Source organism: Oryctolagus cuniculus, chromosome 10 (assembly GCF_051225735.1).
Source record: "Oryctolagus cuniculus isolate XC-2025 breed Fujian yellow rabbit chromosome 10, ASM5122573v1, whole genome shotgun sequence".
In the NCBI taxonomy this organism is placed as follows: domain Eukaryota; kingdom Metazoa; phylum Chordata; class Mammalia; order Lagomorpha; family Leporidae; genus Oryctolagus; species Oryctolagus cuniculus.
In genome coordinates this window covers 109,907,901-109,924,410 of record NC_142876.1, presented here as the reverse complement: position 1 = coordinate 109,924,410, position 16,510 = coordinate 109,907,901, and positions in this window count along the sequence as shown.

Genomic DNA, 16,510 nt, shown 5'->3' with positions numbered 1-16,510 from the left:
AAATAAATTCATGTCGGCAAGTCCACTTCTCCACGGAAGTCACGGAGTGTGCTCGTGCTGGACCGGCGCCCTCTCCTGCCTCCCTGACCTCTGAGCCAGCGAGGTCCTGGCTTTGCTGTGCTGTGGTTTAAAAATGGCTCAGCTCAGCGGCTTTTTTTTTTTTTTTAACACAGAAAAGATATTGTGTAGACTTCGTTTCCTTTTAAAATAGTTAAATTATAACTGTGCCACTGCTTAAAAAGAAAGATGCAAATTCTCCGGAAAGTTGGCATACTGTGTGGCTCAAGCTAGAGACATAAGGGATCATTGTCTAAGGCAGGGACGGTGTCAGGTGAGCTCCGCCCCCGGCCGTCCCCAGTGCAGGAGGGAGGTGGCACCGCCAGCAGGATGAGCGCCGACCCCCACTCTGCCCTGCCCAGGGCAGCCCCTCCCGTGACTCTATCCGGAAGTTTCTAGAAAAAGTTTGGAGTAAGGCTATGAGGAGACAGTCCAGGCCAGGGCCTGGGCCTTTTCCAGCTAAGTGACCCTCGACGTGTGACTGCCCCTCAGAGCCTCAGTTATTGTGTCTCTAATATGGGAACGCTGATGTTAGGCAGGTGCGGAAGCAACCTGGCGCATAATAGGTGCTCAACAAGGAGTGGCTGGCGCGAGGGCGGTGAGCGGGGGCTCTGCCTCTGGGTGCCTCCCTGAGCGCCTGCAGCAGCTCACTCTGCCCCTTGGAAACTCTTCCCACCTGTCCCATGGAGACTCTTGGAGCACTAAGGGGGCAGGGACTGGGCCTGTACCCCCACCCCCCACACTGTCCCCAGAACAGGGCCTGTTGGCACTCAGCAGGTGCTTTGTGAATATCCCATCACACGAATGCAGGAAGCAGGCCCGGCCAGGTTAGAGGGCAGGCCAGGCCCTAGCGTCCCCTCTAAACCCATGGGGACCCCATCCAGCTCCTGAGCACCCCCGCCCCACCCCATGTTTCGCAGTCGGGCTGCCTGGCATGGGGAAGGAGCTCCCAGGCCGCCCTGGCCGACCGGGGCCAAAACCACAATTGATTTTCCACCTGGAGCTTCCAAGGAGCAGCTGCGGCAGTCAGACTGGGGTCAGGGGCGAGGCCAGCGGGCGTGGGAGGGGCCCGCTCCAGCCTCTTCCTCCATGGGGTCCCAGTGCTCAGAAGACTGGACATCGTGGCTCAGGGGGCTTTGGGTGACTGACTCAACCTCCCTGGTCTCAACATCTTCATCAGTAGAACAGGCCGAGCGCTGCCTCTGGGGGTCACTGTGGGAATAGAACAGGCAGCCCAGGTCAGGCACGAACGGTCAAGGCTGGTTTTCAGTAAACGCTGCCGACACGAGGGTCACGGTGATCCCCAATAAATGCCGTCTTGGCCTCCGCGCTGTCTCACCCTGGACACCTGCAGCTGTACCGCTCAGCTCGGCCGCTGCCCGCCCCTGAGCCCCCCACACCCGTGTCACCCTACCTGACAACCCCACCCAGAGGCCAACAGGAAGGACAGGTGGGGACAGGTGCATGCACCCTCCCTCCCATCTTCCAGCCCAAGAGGTGCCCCAGAGGCAGGGCTTGGGCCCCCTGACCTCCGGGGAGACCACCCGGCTGCATCAGACGCAGACACGGTGACCCGTTTCCAATGGCCCAGGCAGAAAACAAGCAGGGACGAGGCCAGCCTCGGTCACCCGATGCAGCTGGAGAGATGTCAGGCCCAGCTAGCCAAGGTGAGGTCAGGCCAGGCTCCCCTGGGCCCCGCCGAGGGAACAAGCTGTCCCGACACTCTGGCTGCTGGTCCTGGCCCTTGTGTGGAACGGGGAGCATCTGCCCAGCCCAGCAGCTCCACCCTCCCCTCAGTCTCCATAGCCCCCGGGCCTGGGATGGCCCTGGCTGACCAAGGTCATGTGCTGGGGGCCCCGGGGTCGCCCTGGCCCTCTGTGGGCCTCCCTCCTTTATCCGCAGGAGTGGAAGCAGCTACTGCTCAGGTACTCAGGCCCCAGGGTCATTGCAAATCCAGGGCCCACCTGTGGATGGAAGGGAAGCTGCTGCCTGATCGTGTGAGGCCCAAGCAGGCAGATTGGTCCTGGGTTCCAATCCTGCCTGTGCCACTGCCTGGCTGGGTGACCTTGAGCAAGTCCCTCCTCTTCTCTGCTCTCCATCCACCATCAGCACAGAGCAGTAGTGGCACAACCAGGCTGTCACACCAGTGCCTGGGCCTCTGTCTTCCTCCACTCACCCTTCTCTGCCCAGAGGCCCCGAGGAAGCAGGCACTGGCAGCACTTGCTGCGAGTCCTCAGAAACCTCCAGGCCGGCCCTCGGCACCTCTGCCGAGTGATGCCAGCCCAGCATACACTCTGCCCTGCGGGTCTGCGGCTCAGAGGCTGGGGAGGAGACAGGGCAGCGTGCAGGCCCGGCCAGGGCTCTGCCAAGGCCTCTCAGGCACCACCTGCAGGGGTCGTGCCAGGCCCAGAGTAAACAGGGCTCCTGCGCCCCGGGGCCTGGCTGTGGAGGCCTGGGGAAGCCTGCGGGCGGTGAGGGAGCGAGCAGTTTCCCGAAGGATGCTTGGCACAGTCAGCTCCGGCGGCCCCTGGTGGTGGCTGCATTTACGAGCAGTGTGTGTGCCGGGGAGGCTGGGGCAGAGGGGATGTGACCAGGGCGTCCATCCAGGTTGGCAGTCGGAGGCTGGAGCCAGGGAGCTGTGCCAGGCACCCGGGCCTGAGGCCGAGGCTGTGCTGTAGGGGCCAGAGCTCCATCCGGGGAGGCTGACCCGGGTCATGGGTCATCCACGGGGCTGGTCCGCCCCTCCCGAGGCCAGCCCTGGAGAGGCAGTCTCCCGGGTGGGGAAGCTGGTCACAGGGCCTCAGCTGGCCTTGTCTCTGGTGACTTCAAGCCTCCTGCCATAGCTAGAGCTCCCATTGAGGACAGTGCAGGGGGCTCTAGGGTGCTTCAGACATAGTGCCAGCCCAGGAAGGCTTCCTGGAGGAAGAGACATTTGAGCTAAGCCTTGAAGGGATGATAATAATGCATCCCTGTTGGGAGAAGGGCATTCTAGACAGAAGGAGGAGCATGTGCAAAAGTCAAAGGCGTGGTACTGTGTGGAATCAGCAGGTCCTCGGTGCTGGGGCACCTTGGTTTTCTGAGGACTTCTCCCTACTCGGTTTTCTTGCCTTTTGCTCCTCCAGGCCTCAAGTCCCTGCCTCTGATGGGCAGCAGAAAGGGTGTGGGCTTGGGGTCAGGCTCCCGGGCCCTGCCCTGTGGCCGTGAGGCTGTCCCTTCTGCTGTCTGCACTTGAGCCTGTCCCCGCCCACGGCTGCTGGGAGGGAAGTGACAGCTGACGTTTGGCTAACGTCTCTCAGGGTCTGGCACGGAGTCGGGGTTCAGACGGGGAAAAACAAAAATCAGACATCAAAACTGTGCGTTTCTTCCCCCCTCCACTTCCCATTGGAGCTTCCGTCCCCAGGAAACTGCACCCCAGGGCCAGGGATGAGCAAGGCCCTGGGGCCTCTCTGTGTGATCCCAAGAGCTTCCCGTCTCAGCCTCCATGTCCTCATCTGTAATATGGGCATTGCCGGGACAGAACAGGAGAGCACCGTCCCTGCCCTCTCTGCCCCTCCTCTCAGCTGTGACAGGACAGCTCACAGGGGAGCGGGGAGGAGGTCCCAGCCACTCCCTTGCAGTGTGGTCCCGAACAAGTGCGCAGCTCCTGGGCCCACTGTCCCCGACCCTCGCTCACTCCCGGCTCTTCCTGGCACTGCTCACCGGAGCCAGAGGATCCCGAGGAGGGCGGGTGAGCCGAGGGAGGGCAGTGGGCCAGTGCCGCTGCCTCTGGCAGAGACGGCCTCTCTGGCGCCTCGGGAAGGCATCCATCCAGAGATAACACTGCTTAGTCTGAGGCCGACATCTTCTGGCAGCGTGCTCGGCAACATGTGGGCAGCTGCCCAGCTGGACAAGCACCCTAGCGGGGCTGGGTGCCAGCACCCCTTCAGGACAGCCCACGGGACGTGGGGCTCTCGGGCCGGAAGCCCCATTGCCTAGGGGAGCAGCCAGGGAGCTGCTGGGCCACGGCTGACTGGTCCCAGGCTGGGCTCTGTGCAGGCCTTGTGCGGGCACAGGTGGCAGGGCGAGGGGGGGGCACTGTGCCGTGCCCTCCACTTGCGCTGGAAACTTTGCATCTTAAGATCGTATCCGGAGACCGGCGCTATGGGGCATTAGATAAAGCTGCCGCCTGCAGTGCCGGCATCCTATATGGGCACCGGTTCGACTCCCAGCTGTTCCACTTCCGATCCAGCTCTCTGCTGTGGCCTGGGAAAGTAGTGGAAGATGGCCCAAGTCCTTGGGCCCCTGCACCCATGTGGGAGACCCAGAAGAAGCTCCTGGCTCCTGGCTTTGGATGGGAGCATCTCTGGCCATTGCGGCCATCTGGGGAGTGAGCCAGCGGATGGAAGACCACTCTCTGTCTCCCTGCCTCTCCTTCTCTTTCTGTGTAACTCTGACTTTCAAGTAAATAAATAAATCTTTAAAAAAAAAAAGTATCGGACGATTCAAGAACCCCAAGGCATTGCTGCTGCGGCATGAAACCTCTCCCCCGGGGGCTGCAGTTCCTGGCTATTTGATTGACAGCTGTCGTGAAGGAGTCATCTGCCTACATGGGCATCGACGAGGCTTGCAAGATCCATGTGTGCCAGGAGGTGGAGCAGCCCGACATCCGTGGTCTGCAGAGTGCACGGGCAGGTGTGCCATGTCCGTGCAGCGCCATAGTGCTCGGGGGTGGAGGGAAGCGGGGACACAGGCCGCCGAGCCTCCCGGGACCGGGCAGAGCGCGGAGGGCCAGACAAGGGTCAGGCCGCTGCTTGCCAGGCTGGTGTTCCACCTGGGTGCCGATCTGAGTCCTGGCTGCTCTCCTTCCGACCCAGTTTGCTGCCGTCCTGGGAAGGCAGCTGAAGATGGCGCCAGGACTCGGACCCTGCATCCATGTGGGAGACCCGGATGGAGTTGCTGGTTCCGGTGTGGCTCTGCCCGGGCTGTTGCAGGCACATGGTGGGTTACAAGCAGGCAGGCGATCTACGCCTGCCCCTCCCGCTCTGACTTTGTACCTCCAAAACAAAACAAAAACCAAGCACACACAGCAGTGACCGATGCGTCTGTTCTACTTCGGGCTTAGCGCTCCTGGAGACATCACTTCGCTGCCTCTCTCCTCTCCCTGGCACGGGCATGGGCTCCGCAGGGCCTCAGTCAGTGCCCAGCCCTTCGCCCGTGCCCCTGAGCTGTCTTCACCGTGCTAGATAAGAACTGGGGATTGCCCACTCGAGCCGGAAGCCGAGTGTTCCCGCCTCAGGGCCTTGGATTTCCTTTCCCTAAATATCCACGTGGCTGGCGGGCACATTTTGTGTCTGAAATGTCTCAGCCTGCTCAGCCACGCCTGACCGGACTCCCGTTTGCGGGGCGCCCTGTTCTCGGTTTCTGCTCTGCTGGCTCCTTGGCTGCTTCTCCCGCTCAGCTGCGGGCACCGTGGCGGTGGAGGAACTGTGGGTCTTGTTGACCGCTGGGTCCCGGGACCTGGAGCAAGCCCGTGCAAATGAATGCCCTTTATTTCCTGGAGGGGCAGACACGTGCACTGACACCCACGGGGGAATCAGCTGGAAGCACACGCACCCCTTGCCCAGGCACTCTCGGAGCAGGTGTGAGATGTGGGGCTCTACAGGGCAGACCCTATGCCACACTCAGGTTCTCCGGGTATGGGCTGCGGTCTCCCGGCCATGCCAGGTGTCTCTCGGACAATTTGCAACTTCAAAGCTGTTGCCGTGGCGAGCCTACTTCAGTCTGCACCCTTCCTCTCCTTGCTGTTTGCATGAGTCGCGCCCAGGGCACCGGAGCTGTCATTGGAGACTTCATTGCCAGGCGCTGGCGACATGTCCTTGCTAAAGCCTGAAAATTAGGAGTTGTGTTGCTCCCGACCCTTGAACGCACTCTTGAGTATTCCACACACATAAATCGTGCCCAAGTAGGATGGGCCTTCCAGGGAAAACACCTGTGTCGTTCGAGTCGCCAGCTCAACTAGCGAGCCGTGCCTCCTCGGCCTTGGTATTCACACACAGCAGCGAGGAAGGGAGGGAGGCATAAGATCCTGCAGTCATGTCCGTGCTGGCAGGGACACCGGCTTGTGTCGTGGAATGAGGTGAAAAGTTCATGCCAAGATGGCCACTGACAACAGAAACTGCCTGGCAACAGGCCGTGATTGGATGGCTTCAGAAACCACATGACAACAGAGGAAACCACATGACAACAGAGGAAACCACATGACAACAGAGCCTGACTGGCAACAGGCTGTGATTGGATGGCTTTGGAAACTGCCTGGCAACAGGCTGTGATTGGTTGGGGCATAGACAGCCCCTTGACTGGACTGGCTGGTCTTGGCTATATAAGCTGTTGTACTAACTCAAATAAACGAGTCTGCGGGCTGCTCACCTCAGGCCTGCTTTCACCTGACTCCCGGGGTCTGTGTGGTTACTCCTGCCCCCACCACACTCCTCCTCTCAGAAAAGAATCCACTGCAACATTGTTGAGAAATCAACTGCAACAACTTGGACACACTTGATGGCAGCTGTGTCTCGCTCACCAGGAACACCATGGGGATTGCTGTCAGCGATTGAATTCCAGAGTTCAAGTGGAAATTTGAATGTTGCAAAGCTGGTATCAGCTCTGAGAGTCACTGTGTCACGGCTTTTCCAGTGAGATCAGCAGTGGTGTCCGCGCACGTGGCGTTCAGTTATTGAATACTGAAACGTGTGTTACGATGTTCCCGAAGTTGTATTTATGCAATGCATGCAAAGAAATTTTAAAAAATACAAAAATAAATGAAGTGTGTCAACATTTGGAAGATCGGTGAACAAATATTCTTCACATGACCAGTGCATGTTGTCATGCAATCTTGCATGCATAGGCGAGCCAGTAAAGCACAGGACATCTAACTATGAATGAGAAGTTCATTCATATCTTTGCAGGTGCCACCTATCAACTCAAGTTTAAGAAATTAACCACTGGAGCCGCCTGCTGTTGTGTAGCAGGTTAAGCCTCTGCCTTCGTTGTTGGCATCCCAATGGGTGCTGGTTTGTGTCCCAGCTGCTCCACTTCCGATCCAGCTCTCTGCTATGGCCTGGGAAAGCTGTGGATAATGGCCCAAGTGCTTGGGCCCTGCACCCACATGAGAGACCTGGAAGAAGCTCCTGGCTCCTGGCTTCAGATCAGCACAGCTCCAGCTGTTGCGGCCATTTGAGGAGTGAACCAGTGGGCGGAAGACCTCTCTCTCTGCCTCTCTCTCTCTAACTCTGCCTCTCAAATAAATAAATAAACCTTACAAAAAATAAATTAACCACTTGTTGGGGAGACAGTTGGCAGTGAAGCCACCTTGGGATGCCGGCATCACCTATCAGAGGCCTGAGTTCGAGTCCTGATGCTGCTCTGCGTTCCAGCTTCCTGCTTACGTGCATCCTGGGAAGCAGCGATTAACGGCTTGCGTATTTGGGTCCCTGCCGCCCACGTGGGAGAATGGGTTGACTTCCCAATTTGGGAAATGAAGCAATGAATAGAACATCTCTGTCTCTGTCTCTCTTCTCTGCCTTCCAAAAATAAATTAATTAATTAATTAAGAAGGAAGAGAAGCATTGTTGGGTTTCAGTGTGATAGCAAAGAAAAACATTCATAATTACCTGAAAAAATTCCTAAAATGCTCCTACTTTTTTTTTTTTTAATTTATTTGACAGATAGAGTTAGACAGTGAGAGAGAGAGACAGAGAGAAAGGTCTTTCTTCCGTTGGTTCACTCCCCAAGTGGCCGCAACAGCCGGCGCTGCACTGATCCGAAGCCAGGAGCCAGGTGCTTCCTCCTGGTCTCCCATGCGGGTGCAGGGCCCAAGCGCTGGGGCCATCCTCCACTGCCTTCCCAGGCCACAGCAGAGAGCTGGCCTGGAAGAGGGGCAACCAGGACAGAATCCAGCGCCCCGACCAGGACTAGAACTTGGGGTGCCGGCGCCACTAGGCAGAGGATTAGCCTAGTGAGCCGTAGCGCCGGCGGTCCCTTTTCTTTTTTAAAAAAGATTTATTTATTTGAAAGTCAGAGTTACAGAGAGAGAAAGGAAGAGATCTTCCATTCACTGGTTCACTTCCTAGATGGCCACGACAGCCGGGGCTGGGCCAGCTGAAGCCAGGAGCTTCTTCCAGGTCTCCTACATGGTGGCAGGAGTCCAGGCACTTGCGCCACCCTCCACTGCCTTTCCAAGGTCATTGGCAGGGAGCTGGATCAGAAGTGGAGCAGCCAGGATGAAAACTGGCGCCCATACGGGATGCTGGGATGCTGGCACTGCAGACGCCGGCTTAACCCGTTGCACTGCAGAGCCGGCCCCTCTCTTCCCTTCTCTATCTAGCTGTGTGCGGCCAGATTCCCTGTACACAAGTCAACGAAGACTACAGGTCTTTACAGAGCAGACGAAGCGGTGGTGAGGAAAACCCAGCTGTTTCCAATTAAGCCTGACACTAAAGAGATCTTCAAAGACGGAAAACAAAACCACTCTCCTCCCTGATTTTTTTTTGTGGTTTTGAGAAAAAAGGAGCTGTTGTTTGTGAAAATGTGTTATCTATGTGGTCACGTCATGTCTAATATTTTAAAAAACAAGCTGGTAAATATGCAGCACTTTAGTTTCTAGCACGGTAAATATCAGAATTTTAACCCCAGGGAGCAAAGCTCAGTGAGGTTATCAACAGTGGGGAAGGCAGGCTTGCAGATGAAATACAAATGTATCCAGTGCAGTATTTGGGTGTACTTACACTGAGAACCGCGGGAGGGCGCTGTGGTGCGGTGGGTTAAACGGCAGCTGTGATGCTGGTGTCCGCATTCGCTGGTGCTGGTTTGAGACCTCCGTGCTCCACTTTTGATCCAGCTCCCTGCTAATGAACCGTGGGAAGGCCGCAGAGGACAGCCAGAGTACCTGTGTCCCTACTACCCGTATGGGAAACCCAGATGGAGCTCCTGGCTTCAGCCTCGCTCAGACCTGGCTGTTGTAGCCATTTGGGGAGTGAACCAGTGGCTGCAAGAGCACTCTCTCTCTCTCTCTCTCTCCTCTCGCTCTCGCTCTCTCGCTCTCTCCTCTCCCCCCTCCCCCACCCCAGCATTTTGCATGTTTATCTATGTACCAAATCTGGCAACTCCAGGGGAGAGACCCTGAGAGCAAAATATTTGAGATGGAGACATTTGTCCATGCTATCAGCTTGGGAGGAAAAGCAGATCAAGTTAAAGGGCAAGGGGTCTGCTCCTTTGCTCTGTGCCGCCAGAGCCATGGTGGTGTCAGAGGGAGCCACGCTGCACAGGGGGGCTTGGTGAGGCCCCTGGCGTCTGCAGTGGGCCTGGGGTATTGGAGAGATGGCAAGGACCACGCTTACATCTGTCTGGCATCTCCAGGTTTAGCAGGGGACTCCCAGAGGGACGGAAAGAAGCCCAGAGGGCTGCCGTGGGTGCGTGGCAGCAGCAGCCACCCCTGAACTTGACCCCAAAGCCCCGCCGGTCTCTTCTCAGCTGCGGGAGGGACACAGGCAGCCTGGCGCGGGCCTGGTAGGGTAGATGCTTAACAGGAAGCTTTCCTCCTCCTCCCGCCGGCGGGTGGCAGGGCAGAGAGCAGCAGAACAAAAGCCCTTTGTGGAGCCTTAGCTGCTGGGACACATCTCTGGGAGGCTCCCAGCCACCGGGTCCTCCTGGGTAAACAGGCGGAGCTAGAGAAGGCCTCCCCCTCCCCAGCTCCCTCCTGGGGCTGATCTAGGCTGGGGGACCAGGGCCGTGGGACAAAGTCTCCAGCCACAGCCACTGTGTGGCCATCCGAGGGCTAGGCCTGGGGCGGCAGGAGGGTCCCTTCCTCCCCCATGATGGGATGGCAGGGCCATGGCAGTCTGAGGGTGGCAGGTGGCAAGGGTCAGTCCCCGAGGGGCTCACGGGCTGTACATGATTTGAGTCTGGGCTGGACCCCCAAGCCAGACTGCTTTGTAGTGACACCATGCTTCCTAGAACGCAAAAAAGGGGTCAAGGATACACCACCTCTCCCCCAGCCACGCCGGCACCGTGGTTAAGTTTTGGTGACACATATGCACGCCTCACGTTGGCGTCTTCTGAGGACTACGCTTCCATAAACGTGGTGTTTAACTGGAGGACACCCAGTTACGTGGGAGGCACCTGACGAATGCATATTCAACTATAGGCTTACAATAGAGGAGACAGAATGCTTAGAAAGTTCATGGAGGGGTAGGCAGTCAGCCCAGCAGCTAGGATCCCTGTGTCCCACAGTGGAAGGTCTGGGTTCGAGTACCAGCTCCGGCTCCTGACTCCAGCTTCTTGGTAATGAAGACCCTGGGAGGCTGCAGTGATGGGAGCAGTCACCACATTTCTCTCTGAGCAAGCGGCCCCCAGGCACGGTCAAGTTTTCTTTTCTTTTTCAAGATTTATTTTTATTTGTTGAAAGGCAGAGTTAGAGTTAGAGAGAGAGAGAGACAGAGAGAGACTGAGAGAGAGAGACTGACTTATCTTCCAATCGCAATGGTCAGGGCTGTGCTAGGCCAAAGCCAGGAGCCTGGAGCTTCTTCCTGGTCTCCCACGTGGGGGCAAGGGCCTAAGCACTTGGCCCACCCCCTGCTGCTTTCCTGGGAGCATCAGCAGGGAGCTGGATCAGAAGAGGAGACGCCAGATGTGGAACCTGAGCCCAGTTGGCATGCTGGTGTCACAGGTGATGGCTTAACTTGGTATACCATAGCACCAGCCCCCACAGTCAAGTTTTCACTCAGTCTGTTGTGTAGCCCAAGAGCCCTGGGTTCAAATCCTGGCATAGCTGCTTCCTGACCTCTCTGCCTTAATATCCTTGGCAGTAGGAGGGGGCGATTTTGCCGTCCCCAGCTGCTCCTAGGGGGCCAGGGAGGGAGGGAGCCTGAGCCTAGGGCACAGACGTCTGCAGAGAGCTGCAGACTACAGCAGACCCAGGTCCCGCGTCTCAATGACCCAGGCCAAACCAGAGCCCTTGACTTTTCAAGCCAGAAAAACAAGTTCTTGAACTGTCCTGAATTTTAAAATATTCTGGGCAAGTAAAATGCGCTGAGGTCCGGATCTGGGTTGCTGCGAAGGTCACAAGGCCGTGTGTTAGCACAACGTCCCCTTCCTGTCCCCTCTGGGCTCGACCAGCCCCCTCAGCCACGCTCCTTGTCCTGAGAACAAGCCTCGGGCTTCGGCTGCCACTCTCTCGCCCTGATCCCAGCCTGAGCCAGGTGTCCAGGGGCCAGCGGTCCTCCGGTTGGAGGCTGTGTCTCTGCCTGCCCCATGGGACTGCAAGCAGCGACCAGAGCTTCGCCTCGCCCTCCCGCGTTCACGGCGGCATTCCTCCCCACGGCCAGACAGCGGGGGCAGCCCAGGTCCCCCAGGTGTGCACCGATGGCTAAAGGGGCAAACAATGGAGCATTACTCAGCCTTGAAACGAAGGGAAGCCTGGCCCATGCACCCACACGCACTGGCCTTGGGCACTCAGCGCTAATGGAACAAGCCCGTCACAAAGGCCACACGTGCTGAATGCCTCACCTGGGCGAGAGCCCTGGTGCAGTTAGATTCTCAGAGATGCAGAGGAGGGGGTGGCTGCCAGGCACTGGGGGAGGGGGGCTGGTGTTTGCATCTGGAAGTGGAGAAAGTTCCTGAGATGGATGTGGTGAGCCGAGCTGCACCTTTGCCAATGGCTGGCCTGGTTTGGGTGAGGTTAGGAGCTTGCTCCCTACTGACATGACTGCGTGGCTTTGGCCTTCTATTTGCTGCTGGGAGGGGACGAACAGCTCGCCCTCTCAGGGCCAAGGCCAGCTCAGCTTCCTGCACGAGTCTCGCTCGCACACAAGCCAGCATCTCCTCCGAGCGGGCTGGGTTTGGTGCGTTCCTGTTTGTATAGTTTTGCCTCCGGGTCTCTGGGTGACGCTGGTCTTCCTTTTGCTCAATCACTCCCCCTGGCCCGGGTGCGCTCACCAGCTCAGCCGTCCAAGCTGGATGGGGCCGGGCCGGGAGGCAGAGCACGCTGGGCCCGGGGCGAGCACGAGTTGGGGGGCTTTGGGGGAGGGAGAGTTGATGAGGCTCGCGGACACAGGCGATGCCCCTGAAGGGGTGGAGACTCCCACACATCTGGTTGGGCTGCCCTGGTTACATGGGCAGGGAGAAGCCACAGCCTAAAGCCCCGGTTCTGCTGACCACGCTGGTCCCCACCATCGTATCCGGGAGGTCGTAGACCCTCAGCTATGAAGAGCCTGGTTCAGGCCATTGTCACCTGCCACCCCCTCCCCGATCAAGGGTTGGGATCAACCTGTGGTGCTGGGGACAGGGAGGGGAGGGGTGAGCTGTCTTTCCTGGGCCAGGAGGGCAGGGCCAAGGCAAACTCACGCCGCAGGCTCCCTCTGTCTCTGCCGCCTGCCCTGCCCCACCTGCCCGCGAGTGGACACCTGCAATTTTCCCAAAAGCAGAGGGACCTGATTTGGTGCATTTGACTGGAGTGAGGCTGACCCCACCAGCTCAGTTGCTGCGCCCACAGGGCCCCCCGCTGTGGCAGTGCCACCCCTTCGGGTCAGGTGTCCCTCCAGGGTGGGCAGCCCCCAAGGTAACCCAGGCCAAGCCCACGAGGCGACCACTCTTTCTTGCTCTGCCCCCCCCCCCCCGCCCAGACAGGGCCAGGGCTGCCAGGTCTGAGTTGGCCTCTCAGAAGAGGGGTGCCCCTCCCCCTCCTTGCAGGCCCATTCCATCTCCTGGACTTGGCTCTGGGGGCTTTTCTCTGACTTTTGTTAGTGCGGGGAGGGGAGTGCAGACTCTTGGCCCATAAGCAAGGGCTCCCAGCCCAGGAGGCGCGCCAGCCCCTTCTTGTCCCCTACGATGATGTATCTAGCTGGTGCCGTGGGGCGAGGAGTGGTTCCCGGGGTGACCAGGGTTGCGGGCTGGATGTGGCTCCCCATGCTTCTGGCTGTCTTTAGCATGCGGATGTTGGGATGCTTCTTTGTCCTGAGCTACGGGTCTTGGCCACAGATTCCTGCAGAAGAAGCCATAGGTGCCAGTGGCTCCGATGAGGCCTATGACTTACCCATGGCCTTGGACGCAGCCTGATGGCTATGGTCAGCGTGGGACTGGCCCAGCCCGGCCTCCTGATCCCCCAGTCATTCCGCCTGTGCCAGCATTCAGGGACCGCAGGGAGGGTAAGGATGTGGGAGAGGTCGCTGAGCTGGAGGGAGGGGTCCCAGAGGGCACAGAGAGGGTGTGGGACAGAGTAAGGGGGAAGGCAGCAAAGGGGGCGTGCATGAGGTCCCCACCCAGGGTGCACCTTGCGGGAGCCAGCAGGGGGCCAGGGTGCAAGGGAGGGGTCCCCTGAGTCTCGCTGCCCAAGGGCTGCTCTCGGAGGTGTTAACTCCACGCAAGCACAGGTGCCAGGTGAACTCTTGCACCAGGGGTGTGGCTGAGACCCCAGCTGTGTGGGCCTGGGCCGGTCACTGGCTGGAGGGTGCCGGCAGGGGCTTGTCTGCATTCGACCGCTCGCACCTCACTTTGGAGGCAGACAGTGAAAACAGACCTGGGAAGAGCATTCTGCAGCCCCGGCTTTCACCATCGCCCTCTGCCTGTATCACAAACCCCATCCCCACGGATCAGCGCCGCTGGAGCTCAGATCAAGGAACCAGCGCCCAGCCCCTGGCCCCCTTGTGCCTCCTTGCAGGCTCAGCACGGAGGGTGCCCACTCCTGACATCTAGTAGCATGGATGAGCCTGTTCTAGAACACTCTCAGCTGCGTTCACACCCGAGAGTGATGGCGAGCGACACCCGCGCCGGCGCCAGGTGGCTGCGGATGTATTTCACCACCACAGACGGATCCACGGTGGGTACCGATCCATCGCCCCCCGCCCGTGGGAGCTGGGGCGTTCCAAGTGGGGCAGACCCTGGGCATCCTGGCGGCCACAGTGAGATTTCTGGGGCCCCGCACACTCCGGCCGTCCTGTGACACTCTGGCCAGCCCGACAGCTGGCCCCAGGCCCTTTGCTTCTGGGATCGTCTCGCCCGTCCGCTGTCCCAGCCTTGAGGCTGCAGCGGCTCCACTTCGGCGGTTTGTTCTCTTCTTGCGCCTAGGCGCGCCGCAGAGGGGACGGCGGAGGCGCACAGAGGAAGTCCCTTGACTCCTGTCCCTCAGCTGGTGGGCGGCAGGGCGGGGCCTTGAGCCAGGGTTCTCCCCAGGGGGCCTGCTGCTGGCGGGGCAGCAGAGGGAGCTGCGGGGGCGCTGGGCAGACCCCGGATGTGAATCTGGAGTGAGGCTGCGTTCCCCGGGGCCGTTGTCTCGCGGGCAGGATAATGGCAGCGGCCCGTGCCTGGTCTCTGACTCGCCCAGGGAAGCCACGCAGCCCCCAGTCTTCACAAGGGAACGCCGAGGACTGGGTGGGGCGCACCGTGGGCCAGGACATGGCGCCTCCTAGCGGTGGGCGGAGCAGTGCAGTTGGGCTGCCCCTGTATGGCCCCGGCCCCGGAGACCTCCAAGCCTCCCTTTCGTCTCATCTGTAAAATGGGCCGGGTGGCAACGCCTGCAGGGAGGGCTGGTGTGAGCTCTGCAGGAGGCCGGAGGGGGCGATGCTGGGACTCAGCGAGGCCCTAGTGCCGGTTGGGCCCGGGGGTGGGATGAGGAAGGGAAGCTGCCCGGAGAGGCGCGTGGAATTCTGGGCGGGGGCCCAGACTCTGAGAGGGGCGCTGGGATGCTGCCCGCCACCCGCCTGCTCCTCCCCCACGTTGGCATCTGGTTTTGTTCAGCTGCAGCCAAGAGGCGGGGGGGAGACTCTGCCAAAGAGCTGGGGAACAAGGCCCCTTTTGTCTGGTCTGGGGTCTGCCTGTTCCCTGGGCCTGGAACTGGGGGTCAGAGCTCAGGCCGGCCGCGGCGGGGCACTCCCCGGGATGGGAAGGGGGCCCAGGGTGCTCTCTGATAGCTGAGGTGAGGCGGAGAGGACGCGGGACTTGGCAGGGAGCTGGGAGTGCCACTGGCAGAGGCAGGACAAGACCCCAGCTGCCTGCCTCCTCCACCCTGAAGCCGGTTCCCCGGGGGTCCTGGTGCTCTCCCCGGGGGGCCGAGTCCCTGTGACCACTCTTTGACATCTCCACACTTCTCCCTCCTGCCTGCTCTTCCATGGACGGTCTTGGAGAGCTGGCTGCGTGTTGCCTGGCTCCCACAACCGGGAATACACACAAGAGCAAAACACCCACGGTCTGGCCTTCGGAAACTTGCTGCCCAGCGACACAGCCGGACGAGCCCACCGGCACTTAAGGCTCAGAGAAGGTGCCAAGAGCCAGGCCTGTGCTTAGACCATCTGGGAGGTGGAAGTAGACAGAAGCCAGGAGGGCTGCGTGGAGGAAGTGATGTTGTCGCCGAATCGGAAGGCTGAGAGAGAGGCAGCAAGGCAAGGGTGTGGGCCCCCGGGGGAGGGGAGGGGCTCCTGGCAGCTGGCAGGCACCGGCAGGAGCTGGAGCCTGCAGATAGCAGGGTGTGGGCACGTGGAGGAAGCCCTGCAGGGGAGGGAAGAATGTGTGAGGAAAGAGGCAGGAAACAGCTCCTATCGAGAACGGAGTCGCAGGCCCGAGCCAAACCACCGCAGGGCCTTACCGGCCAGGCTGCTGGGCGGCGGCTTTCCTCCAGGCCCGCGGGGAGGCCCGCGGCCAGACTGGGCTTGAGCAGCCAGCGGCTGCAAAAATGCAAACAATGTTTTCAGAAGCAAAGGACACGAGCAGAGACTTCCCCGCAGAGGCCGTGCCGACGGCTGTCACACAGATGGCGGGAGGCTGGAGCGTCGTCGTGACAGGGGCCGTGCAAATCGGAAGCACCCGAGACGCCACTTCACACCTGCTCCACGGGCAAGTGCTGGCGAGTGTCGTGCCTCGGAGGTGGGGTGCTGGGCAGCAGCCGGCAGGGTGCACGTGGGGCTGAATGCCCCGAACCGCCCATCTGGCATGAGCTGGTCAGCCTTCCTCATGACCCAGCACTTGCTCTCCTGGATACCCGGCCTTGTGTCACAGAGAGACTGGCACGGAGACAGCCGTGGTGATGTTATGTGGAACAAGTGAAAAGAGCCCCAGAGAACAAGCCGAATGCCCAGAGACACAAGACTGCTTCGCTGGGTGGGAGCTGGTTCCGGAGAGTGCTGGCCAGCCCAGAGAGGAAAGCCAGCTGTGGGCACCAAGGGGCCGGCGTCGCCTGTCATCAACGCCCTGAGAGGCACTTGGGGTGTGAGTCTCTTCATACCAAGTTCAACGACTTGGCCCCGGGAGCCCCTGGACCCCTGTCGCGCTGTCTCCTGCCGGCTAACATTTTTGCAATGGGTGTAACCTGCTTATTGTGTTATTAGTCACCGACCGCAGACAACTTTTTTCCCATCAGATGCAGGATGCTTCCACCGTGGTGTGCCTGGCTTCTGGTACCCGGCCTAGTGCGAGCCAATGACTGCGAGAGCTA